Source organism: Mytilus trossulus, chromosome 14 (assembly GCF_036588685.1).
Source record: "Mytilus trossulus isolate FHL-02 chromosome 14, PNRI_Mtr1.1.1.hap1, whole genome shotgun sequence".
Lineage (NCBI taxonomy): Eukaryota > Metazoa > Mollusca > Bivalvia > Mytilida > Mytilidae > Mytilus > Mytilus trossulus.
In genome coordinates this window covers 68,105,352-68,125,280 of record NC_086386.1, presented here as the reverse complement: position 1 = coordinate 68,125,280, position 19,929 = coordinate 68,105,352, and the positions used below count along the sequence as shown (strand labels likewise).

Below are 19,929 nucleotides of genomic sequence, written 5' to 3'. Positions count from 1 at the left end.
TTCCCTGTAACTATTAACTTCGGAGCGATAGTTTTTATTTTGTCTATTTCTTTATTTTCTTTTTCTTTATTAACATCTGTGTGTAAATTAAACGTCAGAAACAGTTTGAACTCATTGATGGGGTTTTGGTGGAATCTTTTATTAGCACATATATATATGTTGTGGCTGCATGCCAACCTTTACATTCAACATGTTAGAAGGATATAACAAAAATAAATGTCCTCCCCGGCGGGGAATCGAACCCCGGTCTCCCGCGTGACAGGCGGGGATACTTTTTTTTTATCTTTATTATAATCAACAATTCATATATACATATCACAGTTTCAGTTACACAAAAGTGAAAACATTGTCAATAGTTATTGTCCTTTCTCTGAAACAAATCACATTTGAAACATTATTTATATAGCGTGAAATATTTGTCACGAACATATACTTGTCTGATAATTTACTTTCGATACTCATATTTATATACATATACATATCATTTTCTATAGAAAAATATCATACCCCTATACTTATATTCAATCTCTATCTAATCTACCATTCAGCTCATACATTCACATTTATAAAAAGCTTACACAGAATACAATGAAAAAATTACAAAGTTACGTGTTTATACAGTCTTATTGTCCGACATATGACACAAAATGTTACAATCAAAATAATAATTCGCACAGGGCTGGTCTCCATTCCACTACGCAAAAATTAACGAAAGTATTAAAATTAAGGCAATTATCAGCAATAATAAGACAAACAAACAACATCACAATATAATTATCATCGTTCAGCAAAAACTTTTTCTCACATTTTCTCACAGAAACATACCAACTTTCTCACAATAAAAACAAATTACAATATATCAATACACAAATTACAGTCTTTTCATTTTCACAACTTTTTCCATTTTCATTATCCCTTCATTCACTTCATCATTCATAAATGGTGTTGTTCGTACATCTTCAAAATCATCGGTTAGCACTTTGTTAAATCTAGAGTACTCCTGTTCTCCGGGAAGGAGAAGTTCAAAATTTTTACGGCTCATATGAAACAATACCAGACGTCCTCTTTCCGTTTTTCCAATCAACATGTCCATACCGGTACGGCTTTTTTTCAAAACAATTTTCCTTATAATTCCACTTTCTGGTACTTTTGTATTATGTTCTTTCGTTTTATCACATGATTGTACACCTAGTGACGTAGTGGATACAATATCGCTATTATTCTTTTTACTAATTGTACATTTTGTTACTAAATTTTCTCCTTCTACGGTACATTTATTCTTTTCAATTCTATCAACAGATATTCTTTGTTTACATTTTTCCACATTGTTTACATTTTCACCCGTTAAACAGGTTGGTGACAAAGACAATTCATTACCTGTATCGCCGGACAGTTCTATATTTGGACTCTCTATAACTTCAATGTTACCTGAAGTAGTAGAGGCCACAGACGGGTTATCGTCAATGTCCATTATATCGAGGATATTTGTCGATACTTTTTCAATCGGTATTTGACTAATTTCAGATGAACAATCTGAACTAATCACATCTTTATGGTTCTCACTAAAAGAACTGTTTGCATCATCAGTATTATACTCTTTCATCCGTTTTTTATCACGATTGACAGTAGAATTTGATTTTCTTTTAGTCTTATTACTATCTTGATTTGTAAAAACTATAGATACACGGGCTCTGTCATTCTCACCATGCACAGTAAATGATATATGACGAAATTGTTTACATGCGTTTTCTATAGTACTCGTTAATAACGACGGGAGCCTTTCCATTATAAATGTAATTAAAAACAGTTATACAATTCACCCTCGGGTAGCCTCTTTCAATCCAACAGTATTTACAACATTTCAAACAGTTAATAAAGACGGTTTTTCAATATCAATGAAAAGAACTTACTTCTAAAACAAGTAAGAATGTGAATAATCCATATTTTAGCTTGGTAATCCGAGCAATAACTTATAGTAGAGTAATATTTTCACTGTACACAAAAACAACGTCCTGTCATGCAAAGGTCCACTCGATTTTTTTCCTACACCGAACCCCGGTCTCCCGCGTGACAGGCGGGGATACTAACCACTATACTACCGAGGACTTGAAGGTGAGAGCACAAATTTTAACAGATAAAGCTAAACTTTAGAAATTACCAACACAAAAGCCAGAAAAAGCTACTTTTCCCGCTTCTCTCAACTGAGAGAAATAAGTGTGCATCATAACGAATTGGAGTGTTATTTGCCAAAAAAATTGATACTGGGAGTTATGCATCTAAGATGGACAAGGCTATATGCGAGATATCATTGAAGACAATTCGAAGAGTCAAAGGTATAAAGAGTAAAATAGGAACACCAGCGTCTAAGGGCTTGTGGCGCAACGGATAACGCGTCTGACTACGGATCAGAAGATTCCAGGTTCGAATCCTGGCAAGCTCGGATAGTTTTTTGTCAATCCTTTTTAACACACCCTCTTGAAACACGTATATAGTCTATATATAGTGGACAGTTAGAAGTCACATTTAAAAGAAATATCTGAACTGATTATAGAGCATCCAAACGTCAGAAACAGTTTGAACTCATTGATGGGGTTTTGGTGGAATCTTTTATTAGCACATATATATATGTTGTGGCTGCATGCCAACCTTTACATTCAACATGTTAGAAGGATATAACAAAAATAAATGTCCTCCCCGGCGGGGAATCGAACCCCGGTCTCCCGCGTGACAGGCGGGGATACTTTTTTTTTTTTTTATCTTTATTATATTCACAATCTATATATACATATCACAGTTTACAATTTCAATTACACATAAATGAAAACATTGTAAATATTTATTGTCCTTTCTCTGAAATGGAAAATATTCTAAGTATTATACAATCTATATATTTTCTTATTTTATTTCACCCTGAAATGGCTTTCTGGTCATTAACTTGCTTAAACTTTACTCTTCTTCTTTCTTTTCTTCTTTTTTTTTTTAACCTTTTCTCAGTTTTAAATAAAATGATAAAAACAACAGTTCAACTATTACAAGGAGAAAAACAATCGGAAATGTTAATAAATACGCAAATGATCTATTTTAATTAATGTTGGTTGTTTTAAAAAAACGGTTGGTTTCCAGACCAGAATTTGGTACACCACAAAAATTATTTTAGAATTATTTAGCATATTCAACATCTAATATCCCCCTCCCTAATAACAGTTTATTCATCAAAACACCACAAACAAAGTCTGTGCATCTCTGCATATCTTTCAATCTTTGGAATAGCACGAACATAACACTTAATTTCATCATTGTCCGATTTTCTAATGTCTCTAAATTTGTAGACGGAAGCCATTGCGTTTCCATATTCGATTTTGTCAGTTTCTATATTTACATGACGAAATTCACCGCGCTTCCCTAATGTCCATATAACTACCATTTCTCTCTTTTTTAATTTTCCTATCAAACAACTTCCGTCTGATCGTTGGCTGTATACAATTTTCTGAAAATGACTATCTGTACACGGACTCTTCCCTGTAACTATTAACTTCGGAGCGATAGTTTTTATTTTGTCTATTTCTTTATTTTCTTTTTCTTTATTAACATCTGTGTGTAAATTAAACGTCAGAAACAGTTTGAACTCATTGATGGGGTTTTGGTGGAATCTTTTATTAGCACATATATATATGTTGTGGCTGCATGCCAACCTTTACATTCAACATGTTAGAAGGATATAACAAAAATAAATGTCCTCCCCGGCGGGGAATCGAACCCCGGTCTCCCGCGTGACAGGCGGGGATACTAACCACTATACTACCGAGGACTTGAAGGTGAGAGCACAAATTTTAACAGATAAAGCTAAACTTTAGAAATTACCAACACAAAAGCCAGAAAAAGCTACTTTTCCCGCTTCTCTCAACTGAGAGAAATAAGTGTGCATCATAACGAATTGGAGTGTTATTTGCCAAAAAAATTGATACTGGGAGTTATGCATCTAAGATGGACAAGGCTATATGCGAGATATCATTGAAGACAATTCGAAGAGTCAAAGGTATAAAGAGTAAAATAGGAACACCAGCGTCTAAGGGCTTGTGGCGCAACGGATAACGCGTCTGACTACGGATCAGAAGATTCCAGGTTCGAATCCTGGCAAGCTCGGATAGTTTTTTGTCAATCCTTTTTAACACACCCTCTTGAAACACGTATATAGTCTATATATAGTGGACAGTTAGAAGTCACATTTAAAAGAAATATCTGAACTGATTATAGAGCATCCAAACGTCAGAAACAGTTTGAACTCATTGATGGGGTTTTGGTGGAATCTTTTATTAGCACATATATATATGTTGTGGCTGCATGCCAACCTTTACATTCAACATGTTAGAAGGATATAACAAAAATAAATGTCCTCCCCGGCGGGGAATCGAACCCCGGTCTCCCGCGTGACAGGCGGGGATACTTTTTTTTTTTTTTATCTTTATTATATTCACAATCTATATATACATATCACAGTTTACAATTTCAATTACACATAAATGAAAACATTGTAAATATTTATTGTCCTTTCTCTGAAATGGAAAATATTCTAAGTATTATACAATCTATATATTTTCTTATTTTATTTCACCCTGAAATGGCTTTCTGGTCATTAACTTGCTTAAACTTTACTCTTCTTCTTTCTTTTCTTCTTTTTTTTTTTAACCTTTTCTCAGTTTTAAATAAAATGATAAAAACAACAGTTCAACTATTACAAGGAGAAAAACAATCGGAAATGTTAATAAATACGCAAATGATCTATTTTAATTAATGTTGGTTGTTTTAAAAAAACGGTTGGTTTCCAGACCAGAATTTGGTACACCACAAAAATTATTTTAGAATTATTTAGCATATTCAACATCTAATATCCCCCTCCCTAATAACAGTTTATTCATCAAAACACCACAAACAAAGTCTGTGCATCTCTGCATATCTTTCAATCTTTGGAATAGCACGAACATAACACTTAATTTCATCATTGTCCGATTTTCTAATGTCTCTAAATTTGTAGACGGAAGCCATTGCGTTTCCATATTCGATTTTGTCAGTTTCTATATTTACATGACGAAATTCACCGCGCTTCCCTAATGTCCATATAACTACCATTTCTCTCTTTTTTAATTTTCCTATCAAACAACTTCCGTCTGATCGTTGGCTGTATACAATTTTCTGAAAATGACTATCTGTACACGGACTCTTCCCTGTAACTATTAACTTCGGAGCGATAGTTTTTATTTTGTCTATTTCTTTATTTTCTTTTTCTTTATTAACATCTGTGTGTAAATTAAACGTCAGAAACAGTTTGAACTCATTGATGGGGTTTTGGTGGAATCTTTTATTAGCACATATATATATGTTGTGGCTGCATGCCAACCTTTACATTCAACATGTTAGAAGGATATAACAAAAATAAATGTCCTCCCCGGCGGGGAATCGAACCCCGGTCTCCCGCGTGACAGGCGGGGATACTAACCACTATACTACCGAGGACTTGAAGGTGAGAGCACAAATTTTAACAGATAAAGCTAAACTTTAGAAATTACCAACACAAAAGCCAGAAAAAGCTACTTTTCCCGCTTCTCTCAACTGAGAGAAATAAGTGTGCATCATAACGAATTGGAGTGTTATTTGCCAAAAAAATTGATACTGGGAGTTATGCATCTAAGATGGACAAGGCTATATGCGAGATATCATTGAAGACAATTCGAAGAGTCAAAGGTATAAAGAGTAAAATAGGAACACCAGCGTCTAAGGGCTTGTGGCGCAACGGATAACGCGTCTGACTACGGATCAGAAGATTCCAGGTTCGAATCCTGGCAAGCTCGGATAGTTTTTTGTCAATCCTTTTTAACACACCCTCTTGAAACACGTATATAGTCTATATATAGTGGACAGTTAGAAGTCACATTTAAAAGAAATATCTGAACTGATTATAGAGCATCCAAACGTCAGAAACAGTTTGAACTCATTGATGGGGTTTTGGTGGAATCTTTTATTAGCACATATATATATGTTGTGGCTGCATGCCAACCTTTACATTCAACATGTTAGAAGGATATAACAAAAATAAATGTCCTCCCCGGCGGGGAATCGAACCCCGGTCTCCCGCGTGACAGGCGGGGATACTTTTTTTTTTTTTTATCTTTATTATATTCACAATCTATATATACATATCACAGTTTACAATTTCAATTACACATAAATGAAAACATTGTAAATATTTATTGTCCTTTCTCTGAAATGGAAAATATTCTAAGTATTATACAATCTATATATTTTCTTATTTTATTTCACCCTGAAATGGCTTTCTGGTCATTAACTTGCTTAAACTTTACTCTTCTTCTTTCTTTTCTTCTTTTTTTTTTTAACCTTTTCTCAGTTTTAAATAAAATGATAAAAACAACAGTTCAACTATTACAAGGAGAAAAACAATCGGAAATGTTAATAAATACGCAAATGATCTATTTTAATTAATGTTGGTTGTTTTAAAAAAACGGTTGGTTTCCAGACCAGAATTTGGTACACCACAAAAATTATTTTAGAATTATTTAGCATATTCAACATCTAATATCCCCCTCCCTAATAACAGTTTATTCATCAAAACACCACAAACAAAGTCTGTGCATCTCTGCATATCTTTCAATCTTTGGAATAGCACGAACATAACACTTAATTTCATCATTGTCCGATTTTCTAATGTCTCTAAATTTGTAGACGGAAGCCATTGCGTTTCCATATTCGATTTTGTCAGTTTCTATATTTACATGACGAAATTCACCGCGCTTCCCTAATGTCCATATAACTACCATTTCTCTCTTTTTTAATTTTCCTATCAAACAACTTCCGTCTGATCGTTGGCTGTATACAATTTTCTGAAAATGACTATCTGTACACGGACTCTTCCCTGTAACTATTAACTTCGGAGCGATAGTTTTTATTTTGTCTATTTCTTTATTTTCTTTTTCTTTATTAACATCTGTGTGTAAATTAAACGTCAGAAACAGTTTGAACTCATTGATGGGGTTTTGGTGGAATCTTTTATTAGCACATATATATATGTTGTGGCTGCATGCCAACCTTTACATTCAACATGTTAGAAGGATATAACAAAAATAAATGTCCTCCCCGGCGGGGAATCGAACCCCGGTCTCCCGCGTGACAGGCGGGGATACTAACCACTATACTACCGAGGACTTGAAGGTGAGAGCACAAATTTTAACAGATAAAGCTAAACTTTAGAAATTACCAACACAAAAGCCAGAAAAAGCTACTTTTCCCGCTTCTCTCAACTGAGAGAAATAAGTGTGCATCATAACGAATTGGAGTGTTATTTGCCAAAAAAATTGATACTGGGAGTTATGCATCTAAGATGGACAAGGCTATATGCGAGATATCATTGAAGACAATTCGAAGAGTCAAAGGTATAAAGAGTAAAATAGGAACACCAGCGTCTAAGGGCTTGTGGCGCAACGGATAACGCGTCTGACTACGGATCAGAAGATTCCAGGTTCGAATCCTGGCAAGCTCGGATAGTTTTTTGTCAATCCTTTTTAACACACCCTCTTGAAACACGTATATAGTCTATATATAGTGGACAGTTAGAAGTCACATTTAAAAGAAATATCTGAACTGATTATAGAGCATCCAAACGTCAGAAACAGTTTGAACTCATTGATGGGGTTTTGGTGGAATCTTTTATTAGCACATATATATATGTTGTGGCTGCATGCCAACCTTTACATTCAACATGTTAGAAGGATATAACAAAAATAAATGTCCTCCCCGGCGGGGAATCGAACCCCGGTCTCCCGCGTGACAGGCGGGGATACTTTTTTTTTTTTTTATCTTTATTATATTCACAATCTATATATACATATCACAGTTTACAATTTCAATTACACATAAATGAAAACATTGTAAATATTTATTGTCCTTTCTCTGAAATGGAAAATATTCTAAGTATTATACAATCTATATATTTTCTTATTTTATTTCACCCTGAAATGGCTTTCTGGTCATTAACTTGCTTAAACTTTACTCTTCTTCTTTCTTTTCTTCTTTTTTTTTTTAACCTTTTCTCAGTTTTAAATAAAATGATAAAAACAACAGTTCAACTATTACAAGGAGAAAAACAATCGGAAATGTTAATAAATACGCAAATGATCTATTTTAATTAATGTTGGTTGTTTTAAAAAAACGGTTGGTTTCCAGACCAGAATTTGGTACACCACAAAAATTATTTTAGAATTATTTAGCATATTCAACATCTAATATCCCCCTCCCTAATAACAGTTTATTCATCAAAACACCACAAACAAAGTCTGTGCATCTCTGCATATCTTTCAATCTTTGGAATAGCACGAACATAACACTTAATTTCATCATTGTCCGATTTTCTAATGTCTCTAAATTTGTAGACGGAAGCCATTGCGTTTCCATATTCGATTTTGTCAGTTTCTATATTTACATGACGAAATTCACCGCGCTTCCCTAATGTCCATATAACTACCATTTCTCTCTTTTTTAATTTTCCTATCAAACAACTTCCGTCTGATCGTTGGCTGTATACAATTTTCTGAAAATGACTATCTGTACACGGACTCTTCCCTGTAACTATTAACTTCGGAGCGATAGTTTTTATTTTGTCTATTTCTTTATTTTCTTTTTCTTTATTAACATCTGTGTGTAAATTAAACGTCAGAAACAGTTTGAACTCATTGATGGGGTTTTGGTGGAATCTTTTATTAGCACATATATATATGTTGTGGCTGCATGCCAACCTTTACATTCAACATGTTAGAAGGATATAACAAAAATAAATGTCCTCCCCGGCGGGGAATCGAACCCCGGTCTCCCGCGTGACAGGCGGGGATACTAACCACTATACTACCGAGGACTTGAAGGTGAGAGCACAAATTTTAACAGATAAAGCTAAACTTTAGAAATTACCAACACAAAAGCCAGAAAAAGCTACTTTTCCCGCTTCTCTCAACTGAGAGAAATAAGTGTGCATCATAACGAATTGGAGTGTTATTTGCCAAAAAAATTGATACTGGGAGTTATGCATCTAAGATGGACAAGGCTATATGCGAGATATCATTGAAGACAATTCGAAGAGTCAAAGGTATAAAGAGTAAAATAGGAACACCAGCGTCTAAGGGCTTGTGGCGCAACGGATAACGCGTCTGACTACGGATCAGAAGATTCCAGGTTCGAATCCTGGCAAGCTCGGATAGTTTTTTGTCAATCCTTTTTAACACACCCTCTTGAAACACGTATATAGTCTATATATAGTGGACAGTTAGAAGTCACATTTAAAAGAAATATCTGAACTGATTATAGAGCATCCAAACGTCAGAAACAGTTTGAACTCATTGATGGGGTTTTGGTGGAATCTTTTATTAGCACATATATATATGTTGTGGCTGCATGCCAACCTTTACATTCAACATGTTAGAAGGATATAACAAAAATAAATGTCCTCCCCGGCGGGGAATCGAACCCCGGTCTCCCGCGTGACAGGCGGGGATACTTTTTTTTTTTTTTATCTTTATTATATTCACAATCTATATATACATATCACAGTTTACAATTTCAATTACACATAAATGAAAACATTGTAAATATTTATTGTCCTTTCTCTGAAATGGAAAATATTCTAAGTATTATACAATCTATATATTTTCTTATTTTATTTCACCCTGAAATGGCTTTCTGGTCATTAACTTGCTTAAACTTTACTCTTCTTCTTTCTTTTCTTCTTTTTTTTTTTAACCTTTTCTCAGTTTTAAATAAAATGATAAAAACAACAGTTCAACTATTACAAGGAGAAAAACAATCGGAAATGTTAATAAATACGCAAATGATCTATTTTAATTAATGTTGGTTGTTTTAAAAAAACGGTTGGTTTCCAGACCAGAATTTGGTACACCACAAAAATTATTTTAGAATTATTTAGCATATTCAACATCTAATATCCCCCTCCCTAATAACAGTTTATTCATCAAAACACCACAAACAAAGTCTGTGCATCTCTGCATATCTTTCAATCTTTGGAATAGCACGAACATAACACTTAATTTCATCATTGTCCGATTTTCTAATGTCTCTAAATTTGTAGACGGAAGCCATTGCGTTTCCATATTCGATTTTGTCAGTTTCTATATTTACATGACGAAATTCACCGCGCTTCCCTAATGTCCATATAACTACCATTTCTCTCTTTTTTAATTTTCCTATCAAACAACTTCCGTCTGATCGTTGGCTGTATACAATTTTCTGAAAATGACTATCTGTACACGGACTCTTCCCTGTAACTATTAACTTCGGAGCGATAGTTTTTATTTTGTCTATTTCTTTATTTTCTTTTTCTTTATTAACATCTGTGTGTAAATTAAACGTCAGAAACAGTTTGAACTCATTGATGGGGTTTTGGTGGAATCTTTTATTAGCACATATATATATGTTGTGGCTGCATGCCAACCTTTACATTCAACATGTTAGAAGGATATAACAAAAATAAATGTCCTCCCCGGCGGGGAATCGAACCCCGGTCTCCCGCGTGACAGGCGGGGATACTAACCACTATACTACCGAGGACTTGAAGGTGAGAGCACAAATTTTAACAGATAAAGCTAAACTTTAGAAATTACCAACACAAAAGCCAGAAAAAGCTACTTTTCCCGCTTCTCTCAACTGAGAGAAATAAGTGTGCATCATAACGAATTGGAGTGTTATTTGCCAAAAAAATTGATACTGGGAGTTATGCATCTAAGATGGACAAGGCTATATGCGAGATATCATTGAAGACAATTCGAAGAGTCAAAGGTATAAAGAGTAAAATAGGAACACCAGCGTCTAAGGGCTTGTGGCGCAACGGATAACGCGTCTGACTACGGATCAGAAGATTCCAGGTTCGAATCCTGGCAAGCTCGGATAGTTTTTTGTCAATCCTTTTTAACACACCCTCTTGAAACACGTATATAGTCTATATATAGTGGACAGTTAGAAGTCACATTTAAAAGAAATATCTGAACTGATTATAGAGCATCCAAACGTCAGAAACAGTTTGAACTCATTGATGGGGTTTTGGTGGAATCTTTTATTAGCACATATATATATGTTGTGGCTGCATGCCAACCTTTACATTCAACATGTTAGAAGGATATAACAAAAATAAATGTCCTCCCCGGCGGGGAATCGAACCCCGGTCTCCCGCGTGACAGGCGGGGATACTTTTTTTTTTTTTTATCTTTATTATATTCACAATCTATATATACATATCACAGTTTACAATTTCAATTACACATAAATGAAAACATTGTAAATATTTATTGTCCTTTCTCTGAAATGGAAAATATTCTAAGTATTATACAATCTATATATTTTCTTATTTTATTTCACCCTGAAATGGCTTTCTGGTCATTAACTTGCTTAAACTTTACTCTTCTTCTTTCTTTTCTTCTTTTTTTTTTTAACCTTTTCTCAGTTTTAAATAAAATGATAAAAACAACAGTTCAACTATTACAAGGAGAAAAACAATCGGAAATGTTAATAAATACGCAAATGATCTATTTTAATTAATGTTGGTTGTTTTAAAAAAACGGTTGGTTTCCAGACCAGAATTTGGTACACCACAAAAATTATTTTAGAATTATTTAGCATATTCAACATCTAATATCCCCCTCCCTAATAACAGTTTATTCATCAAAACACCACAAACAAAGTCTGTGCATCTCTGCATATCTTTCAATCTTTGGAATAGCACGAACATAACACTTAATTTCATCATTGTCCGATTTTCTAATGTCTCTAAATTTGTAGACGGAAGCCATTGCGTTTCCATATTCGATTTTGTCAGTTTCTATATTTACATGACGAAATTCACCGCGCTTCCCTAATGTCCATATAACTACCATTTCTCTCTTTTTTAATTTTCCTATCAAACAACTTCCGTCTGATCGTTGGCTGTATACAATTTTCTGAAAATGACTATCTGTACACGGACTCTTCCCTGTAACTATTAACTTCGGAGCGATAGTTTTTATTTTGTCTATTTCTTTATTTTCTTTTTCTTTATTAACATCTGTGTGTAAATTAAACGTCAGAAACAGTTTGAACTCATTGATGGGGTTTTGGTGGAATCTTTTATTAGCACATATATATATGTTGTGGCTGCATGCCAACCTTTACATTCAACATGTTAGAAGGATATAACAAAAATAAATGTCCTCCCCGGCGGGGAATCGAACCCCGGTCTCCCGCGTGACAGGCGGGGATACTAACCACTATACTACCGAGGACTTGAAGGTGAGAGCACAAATTTTAACAGATAAAGCTAAACTTTAGAAATTACCAACACAAAAGCCAGAAAAAGCTACTTTTCCCGCTTCTCTCAACTGAGAGAAATAAGTGTGCATCATAACGAATTGGAGTGTTATTTGCCAAAAAAATTGATACTGGAGTTATGCATCTAAGATGGACAAGGCTATATGCGAGATATCATTGAAGACAATTCGAAGAGTCAAGGTATAAAGAGTAAAATAGGAACACCAGCGTCTAAGGGCTTGTGGCGCAACGGATAACGCGTCTGACTACGGATCAGAAGATTCCAGGTTCGAATCCTGGCAAGCTCGGATAGTTTTTTGTCAATCCTTTTTAACACACCCTCTTGAAACACGTATATAGTCTATATATAGTGGACAGTTAGAAGTCACATTTAAAAGAAATATCTGAACTGATATAGAGCATCCAAACGTCAGAAACAGTTTGAACTCATTGATGGGTTTTGGTGGAATCTTTTATTAGCACATATATATATGTTGTGGCTGCATGCCAACCTTTACATTCAACATGTTAGAAGGATATAACAAAAATAAATGTCCTCCCCGGCGGGGAATCGAACCCGGTCTCCCGCGTGACAGGCGGGGATACTTTTTTTTTTTTTATCTTTATTATATTCACAATCTATATATACATATCACAGTTTACAATTTCAATTACACATAAATGAAAACATTGTAAATATTTATTGTCCTTTCTCTGAAATGGAAAATATTCTAAGTATTATACAATCTATATATTTTCTTATTTTATTTCACCCTGAAATGGCTTTCTGGTCATTAACTTGCTTAAACTTTACTCTTCTTCTTTCTTTTCTTCTTTTTTTTTTAACCTTTTCTCAGTTTTAAATAAAATGATAAAAACAACAGTTCAACTATTACAAGGAGAAAAACAATCGGAAATGTTAATAAATACGCAAATGATCTATTTTAATTAATGTTGGTTGTTTTAAAAAAACGGTTGGTTTCCAGACCAGAATTTGGTACACCACAAAAATTATTTTAGAATTATTTAGCATATTCAACATCTAATATCCCCCTCCCTAATAACAGTTTATTCATCAAAACACCACAAACAAAGTCTGTGCATCTCTGCATATCTTTCAATCTTTGGAATAGCACGAACATAACACTTAATTTCATCATTGTCCGATTTTCTAATGTCTCTAAATTTGTAGACGGAAGCCATTGCGTTTCCATATTCGATTTTGTCAGTTTCTATATTTACATGACGAAATTCACCGCGCTTCCCTAATGTCCATATAACTACCATTTCTCTCTTTTTTAATTTTCCTATCAAACAACTTCCGTCTGATCGTTGGCTGTATACAATTTTCTGAAAATGACTATCTGTACACGGACTCTTCCCTGTAACTATTAACTTCGGAGCGATAGTTTTTATTTTGTCTATTTCTTTATTTTCTTTTTCTTTATTAACATCTGTGTGTAAATTAAACGTCAGAAACAGTTTTGAACTCATTGATGGGGTTTTGGTGGAATCTTTTATTAGCACATATATATATGTTGTGGCTGCATGCCAACCTTTACATTCAACATGTTAGAAGGATATAACAAAAATAAATGTCCTCCCCGGCGGGGAATCGAACCCCGGTCTCCCGCGTGACAGGCGGGGATACTAACCACTATACTACCGAGGACTTGAAGGTGAGAGCACAAATTTTAACAGATAAAGCTAAACTTTAGAAATTACCAACACAAAAGCCAGAAAAAGCTACTTTTCCCGCTCTCTCAACTGAGAGAAATAAGTGTGCATCATAACGAATTGGAGTGTTATTTGCCAAAAAAATTGATACTGGGAGTTATGCATCTAAGATGACAAGGCTATATGCGAGATATCATTGAAGACAATTCGAAGAGTCAAAGGTATAAAGAGTAAATAGGAACACCAGCGTCTAAGGGCTTGTGGCGCAACGGATAACGCGTCTGACTACGGATCAGAGATTCCAGGTTCGAATCCTGGCAAGCTCGGATAGTTTTTTGTCAATCCTTTTTAACACACCCTCTTGAAACACGTATATAGTCTATATATAGTGGACAGTTAGAAGTCACATTTAAAAGAAATATCTGAACTGATTATAGAGCATCCAAACGTCAGAAACAGTTTGAACTCATTGATGGGGTTTTGGTGGAATCTTTTATTAGCACATATATATATGTTGTGGCTGCATGCCAACCTTTACATTCAACATGTTAGAAGGATATAACAAAAATAAATGTCCTCCCCGGCGGGAATCGAACCCCGGTCTCCCGCGTGACAGGCGGGGATACTTTTTTTTTTTTTATCTTTATTATATTCACAATCTATATATACATATCACAGTTTACAATTTCAATTACACATAAATGAAAACATTGTAATATTTATTGTCCTTTCTCTGAAATGGAAAATATTCTAAGTATTATACAATCTATATATTTCTTTATTTTATTTCACCCTGAAATGGCTTTCTGGTCATTAACTTGCTTAACCTTTACTCTTCTTCTTTCTTTTCTTCTTTTTTTTTTTAACCTTTTCTCAGTTTAAATAAAATGATAAAAACAACAGTTCAACTATACAAGGAGAAAAACAATCGGAAATGTTAATAAATACGCCAAATGATCTATTTTAATTAAAGTTGGTTGTTTAAAAAAACGGTTGGTTTCCAGACCAGAATTTGGTACACCACAAAAATTATTTTAGAATTATTTAGCATATTCAACATCTAATATCCCCCTCCCTAATAACAGTTTATTCATCAAAACACCACAAACAAAGTCTGTGCATCTCTGCATATCTTTCAATCTTGGAATAGCACGAACATAACACTTAATTTCATCATTGTCCGATTTTCTAATGTCTCTAAATTTGTAGACGAAGCCATTGCGTTTCCATATTCGATTTTGTCAGTTTCTATATTTACATGACGAAATTCACCGCGCTTCCCTAATGTCCATATAACTACCATTTCTCTCTTTTTTAATTTTCCTATCAAACAACTTCCGTCTGATCGTTGGCTGTATACAATTTTCTGAAATGACTATCTGTACACGGACTCTTCCTGTAACTATTAACTTCGGAGCGATAGTTTTTATTTTGTCTATTTCTTTATTTTCTTTTTCTTTATTAACATCTGTGTGTAAATTAAACGTCAGAAACAGTTTGAACTCATTGATGGGGTTTTGGTGGAATCTTTTATTAGCACATATATATATGTTGTGGCTGCATGCCAACCTTTACATTCAAACATGTTAGAAGGATATAACAAAAATAAATGTCCTCCCGGCGGGGAATCGAACCCCGGTCTCCCGCGTGACAGGCGGGGATACTAACCACTATACTACCGAGGACTTGAAGGTGAGAGCACAAATTTTAACAGATAAAGCTAACTTTAGAAATTACCAACACAAAAGCCAGAAAAAGCTACTTTTCCGCTTCTCTCAACTGAGAGAAATAAGTGTGCATCATAACGAATTGGAGTGTTATTTGCCAAAAAAATGATACTGGGAGTTATGCATCTAAGATGGACAAGGCTATATGCGAGATATCATTGAAGACAATTCGAAGAGTCAAAGGTATAAAGAGTAAAATAGGAACACCAGCGTCTAAGGGCTTGTGGCGCAACGGATAACGCGTCTGACTACGGATCAGAAGATTCCAGGTTCGAATCCTGGCAAGCTCGGATAGTTTTTTGTCAATCCTTTTTAACACACCCTCTGAAACACGTATATAGTCTATATATAGTGGACAGTTAGAAGTCACATTAAAAGAAATATCTGAACTGATTATAGAGCATCCAAACGTCAGAAACAGTTTGAACTCATTGATGGGGTTTTGGTGGAATCTTTTATTAGCACATATATATATGTTGTGGCTGCATGCCAACCTTTACATTCAACATGTTAGAAGGATATAACAAAAATAAATGTCCTCCCCGGCGGGGAATCGAACCCCGGTCTCCCGCGTGACAGGCGGGGATACTTTTTTTTTTTTTTATCTTTATTATATCACAATCTATATATACATATCACAGTTTACAATTTCAATTACACATAAATGAAAACATTGTAAATATTTATTGTCCTTTCTCTGAAATGGAAAATATTCTAAGTATTATACAATCTATATATTTCTTATTTATTTCACCCTGAAATGGCTTTCTGGTCATTAACTTGCTTAAACTTTACTCTTCTTCTTTCTTTCTTCTTTTTTTTTTTAACCTTTCTCAGTTTTAAATAAAATGATAAAAACAACAGTTCAACTATTACAAGGAGAAAAACAATCGGAAATGTTAATAAATACGCAAATGATCTATTTTAATTAATGTTGGTTGTTTTAAAAAAACGGTTGGTTTCCAGACCAGAATTTGGTACACCACAAAAATTATTTTAGAATTATTTAGCATATTCAACATCTAATATCCCCCCTCCCTAATAACAGTTTATTCATCAAAACACCACAAACAAAGTCTGTGCATCTCTGCATATCTTTCAATCTTTGGAATAGCACGAACATAACACTTAATTTCATCATTGTCCGATTTTCTAATGTCTCTAAATTTGTAGACGGAAGCCATTGCGTTTCCATATTCGATTTTGTCAGTTTCTATATTTACATGACGAAATTCACCGCGCTTCCCTAATGTCCATATAACTACCATTTTCTCTCTTTTTTAATTTTCCTATCAAACAACTTCCGTCTGATCGTTGGCTGTATACAATTTTCTGAAAATGACTATCGTACACGACTCTTCCCTGTAACTATTAACTTCGGAGCGATAGTTTTTATTTTGTCTATTTCTTTATTTTCTTTTTCTTTATTAACATCTGTGTGTAAATTAAACGTCAGAAACAGTTTGAACTCATTGATGGGTTTTGGTGGAATCTTTTATTAGCACATATATATATGTTGTGCTGCATGCCAACCTTTACATTCAACATGTTAGAAGGATATAACAAAAATAAATGTCCTCCCCGGCGGGAATCGAACCCCGGTCTCCCGCGTGACAGGCGGGATACTAACCACTATACTACCGAGGACTTGAAGGTGAGAGCACAAATTTTAACAGATAAAGCTAAACTTTAGAAATTACCAACACAAAAGCCAGAAAAAGCTACTTTTCCGCTTCTCTCAACTGAGAGAAATAAGTGTGCATCATAACGAATTGGAGTGTTATTTGCCAAAAAAATTGATACTGGAGTTATGCATCTAAGATGGACAAGGCTATATGCGAGATATCATTGAAGACAATTCGAAGAGTCAAAGGTATAAAGAGTAAAATAGGAACACCAGCGTCTAAGGGCTTGTGGCGCAACGGATAACGCGTCTGACTACGGATCAGAAGATTCCAGGTTCGAATCCTGGCAAGCTCGGATAGTTTTTTGTCAATCCTTTTAACACACCCTCTTGAAACACGTATATAGTCTATATATAGTGGACAGTTAGAAGTCACATTTAAAAGAAATATCTGAACTGATTATAGAGCATCAAACGTCAGAAACAGTTTGAACTCATTGATGGGGTTTTGGTGGAATCTTTTATTAGCACATATATATATGTTGTGGCTGCATGCCAACCTTTACATTCAACATGTTAGAAGGATATAACAAAAATAAATGTCCTCCCCGGCGGGGAATCGAACCCCGGTCTCCCGCGTGACAGGCGGGATACTTTTTTTTTTTTATCTTTATTATATTCACAATCTATATATACATATCACAGTTTACAATTTCAATTACACATAAATGAAAACATTGTAAATATTTATTGTCCTTTCTCTGAAATGGAAAATATTCTAAGTATTATACAATCTATATATTTTCTTATTTTATTTCACCCTGAAATGGCTTTCTGGTCATTAACTTGCTTAAACTTTACTCTTCTTCTTTCTTTTCTTCTTTTTTTTTTTAACCTTTTCTCAGTTTTAAATAAAATGATAAAAACAACAGTTCAACTATTACAAGGAGAAAAACAATCGGAAATGTTAATAATACGCAAATGATCTATTTTAATTAATGTTGGTTGTTTTAAAAAAACGGTTGGTTTCCAGACCAGAATTTGGTACACCACAAAAATTATTTTAGAATTATTTAGCATATTCAACATCTAATATCCCCCTCCCTAATAACAGTTTATTCATCAAAACACCACAAACAAAGTCTGTGCATCTCTGCATATCTTTCAATCTTTGGAATAGCACGAACATAACACTTAATTTCATCATTGTCCGATTTTCTAATGTCTCTAAATTTGTAGACGGAAGCCATTGCGTTTCCATATTCGATTTTGTCAGTTTCTATATTTACATGACGAAATTCACCGCGCTTCCTAATGTCCATATAACTACCATTTCTCTCTTTTTTAATTTTCCTATCAAACAACTTCCGTCTGATCGTTGGCTGTATACAATTTTCTGAAAATGACTATCTGTACACGGACTCTTCCCTGTAACTATTAACTTCGGAGCGATAGTTTTTATTTTGTCTATTTCTTTATTTTCTTTTCTTTATTAACATCTGTGTGTAAATTAAACGTCAGAAACAGTTTGAACTCATTGATGGGGTTTTGGTGGAATCTTTTATTAGCACATATATATATGTTGTGGCTGCATGCCAACCTTTACATTCAACATGTTAGAAGGATATAACAAAAATAAATGTCCTCCCGGCGGGAATCGAACCCCGGTCTCCCGCGTGACAGGCGGGGATACTAACCACTATACTACGAGGACTTGAAGGTGAGAGCACAAATTTTAACAGATAAAGCTAAACTTTAGAAATTACCAACACAAAAGCCAGAAAAAGCTACTTTTCCCGCTTCTCTCAACTGAGAGAAATAAGTGTGCATCATAACGAATTGGAGTGTTATTTGCCAAAAAATTGATACTGGGAGTTATGCATCTAAGATGGACAAGGCTATATGCGAGATATCATGAAGACAATTCGAAGAGTCAAAGGGTATAAAGAGTAAAATAGGAACACCAGCGTCTAAGGGCTTGTGGCGCAACGGATACGCGTCTGACTACGGATCAGAAGATTCCAGGTTCGAATCCTGGCAAGCTCGGATAGTTTTTTGTCAATCCTTTTTAACACACCCCTCTTGAAACACGTATATAGTCTATATATAGTGGACAGTTAGAAGTCACATTTAAAAGAAATATCTGAACTGATTATAGAGCATCCAAACGTCAGAAACAGTTTGAACTCATTGATGGGGTTTTGGTGGAATCTTTTATTAGCACATATATATATGTTGTGGCTGCATGCCAACCTTTACATTCAACATGTTAGAAGGATATAACAAAAATAAATGTCCTCCCCGGCGGGGAATCGAACCCGGTCTCCCGCGTGACAGGCGGGGATACTTTTTTTTTTTTTATCTTTATTATATTCACAATCTATATATACATATCACAGTTTACAATTTCAATTACACATAAATGAAACATTGTAAATATTTATTGTCCTTTCTCTGAAATGGAAAATATTCTAAGTATTATACAATCTATATATTTTCTTATTTATATTCACCTGAAATGGCTTTCTGGTCATTAACTTGCTTAAACTTTAC

At 34.4% G+C, this 19,929-nt stretch overlaps 19 non-coding genes across 19 annotated transcripts; 11 read left to right on the top strand and 8 right to left on the bottom strand.

The window, feature by feature from the left end:
- The first annotated feature begins 2,367 nt into the window (after positions 1 to 2,367).
- Trnar-acg (transfer RNA arginine (anticodon ACG)) lies at positions 2,368 to 2,440 on the top strand. Its single transcript has one exon. It is a non-coding gene; the product is annotated as a tRNA-Arg (tRNA).
- A 1,296-nt stretch (positions 2,441 to 3,736) lies between these two features.
- Positions 3,737 to 3,808, bottom strand: Trnad-guc (transfer RNA aspartic acid (anticodon GUC)). Its single transcript has one exon. It is a non-coding gene; the product is annotated as a tRNA-Asp (tRNA).
- Positions 3,809 to 4,070: 262 nt separating this feature from the next.
- On the top strand, positions 4,071 to 4,143 carry Trnar-acg (transfer RNA arginine (anticodon ACG)). Its single transcript has one exon. It is a non-coding gene; the product is annotated as a tRNA-Arg (tRNA).
- A 1,296-nt stretch (positions 4,144 to 5,439) lies between these two features.
- Positions 5,440 to 5,511, bottom strand: Trnad-guc (transfer RNA aspartic acid (anticodon GUC)). Its single transcript has one exon. It is a non-coding gene; the product is annotated as a tRNA-Asp (tRNA).
- Positions 5,512 to 5,773: 262 nt separating this feature from the next.
- Positions 5,774 to 5,846, top strand: Trnar-acg (transfer RNA arginine (anticodon ACG)). Its single transcript has one exon. It is a non-coding gene; the product is annotated as a tRNA-Arg (tRNA).
- A 1,296-nt stretch (positions 5,847 to 7,142) lies between these two features.
- Trnad-guc (transfer RNA aspartic acid (anticodon GUC)) lies at positions 7,143 to 7,214 on the bottom strand. The gene has a single exon. It is a non-coding gene; the product is annotated as a tRNA-Asp (tRNA).
- Positions 7,215 to 7,476: 262 nt separating this feature from the next.
- Trnar-acg (transfer RNA arginine (anticodon ACG)) lies at positions 7,477 to 7,549 on the top strand. The gene has a single exon. It is a non-coding gene; the product is annotated as a tRNA-Arg (tRNA).
- A 1,296-nt stretch (positions 7,550 to 8,845) lies between these two features.
- On the bottom strand, positions 8,846 to 8,917 carry Trnad-guc (transfer RNA aspartic acid (anticodon GUC)). Its single transcript has one exon. It is a non-coding gene; the product is annotated as a tRNA-Asp (tRNA).
- Positions 8,918 to 9,179: 262 nt separating this feature from the next.
- Positions 9,180 to 9,252, top strand: Trnar-acg (transfer RNA arginine (anticodon ACG)). The gene has a single exon. It is a non-coding gene; the product is annotated as a tRNA-Arg (tRNA).
- Positions 9,253 to 10,548: 1,296 nt separating this feature from the next.
- Trnad-guc (transfer RNA aspartic acid (anticodon GUC)) lies at positions 10,549 to 10,620 on the bottom strand. Its single transcript has one exon. It is a non-coding gene; the product is annotated as a tRNA-Asp (tRNA).
- A 262-nt stretch (positions 10,621 to 10,882) lies between these two features.
- Trnar-acg (transfer RNA arginine (anticodon ACG)) lies at positions 10,883 to 10,955 on the top strand. Its single transcript has one exon. It is a non-coding gene; the product is annotated as a tRNA-Arg (tRNA).
- Positions 10,956 to 12,251: 1,296 nt separating this feature from the next.
- On the bottom strand, positions 12,252 to 12,323 carry Trnad-guc (transfer RNA aspartic acid (anticodon GUC)). Its single transcript has one exon. It is a non-coding gene; the product is annotated as a tRNA-Asp (tRNA).
- Positions 12,324 to 12,583: 260 nt separating this feature from the next.
- On the top strand, positions 12,584 to 12,656 carry Trnar-acg (transfer RNA arginine (anticodon ACG)). The gene has a single exon. It is a non-coding gene; the product is annotated as a tRNA-Arg (tRNA).
- Positions 12,657 to 13,948: 1,292 nt separating this feature from the next.
- Trnad-guc (transfer RNA aspartic acid (anticodon GUC)) lies at positions 13,949 to 14,020 on the bottom strand. Its single transcript has one exon. It is a non-coding gene; the product is annotated as a tRNA-Asp (tRNA).
- A 259-nt stretch (positions 14,021 to 14,279) lies between these two features.
- Positions 14,280 to 14,351, top strand: Trnar-acg (transfer RNA arginine (anticodon ACG)). The gene has a single exon. It is a non-coding gene; the product is annotated as a tRNA-Arg (tRNA).
- Positions 14,352 to 15,635: 1,284 nt separating this feature from the next.
- On the bottom strand, positions 15,636 to 15,711 carry Trnad-guc (transfer RNA aspartic acid (anticodon GUC)). The gene has a single exon. It is a non-coding gene; the product is annotated as a tRNA-Asp (tRNA).
- Positions 15,712 to 15,969: 258 nt separating this feature from the next.
- Trnar-acg (transfer RNA arginine (anticodon ACG)) lies at positions 15,970 to 16,042 on the top strand. Its single transcript has one exon. It is a non-coding gene; the product is annotated as a tRNA-Arg (tRNA).
- A 1,617-nt stretch (positions 16,043 to 17,659) lies between these two features.
- Trnar-acg (transfer RNA arginine (anticodon ACG)) lies at positions 17,660 to 17,732 on the top strand. Its single transcript has one exon. It is a non-coding gene; the product is annotated as a tRNA-Arg (tRNA).
- A 1,618-nt stretch (positions 17,733 to 19,350) lies between these two features.
- On the top strand, positions 19,351 to 19,422 carry Trnar-acg (transfer RNA arginine (anticodon ACG)). Its single transcript has one exon. It is a non-coding gene; the product is annotated as a tRNA-Arg (tRNA).
- The last annotated feature ends 507 nt before the right edge of the window (positions 19,423 to 19,929 follow it).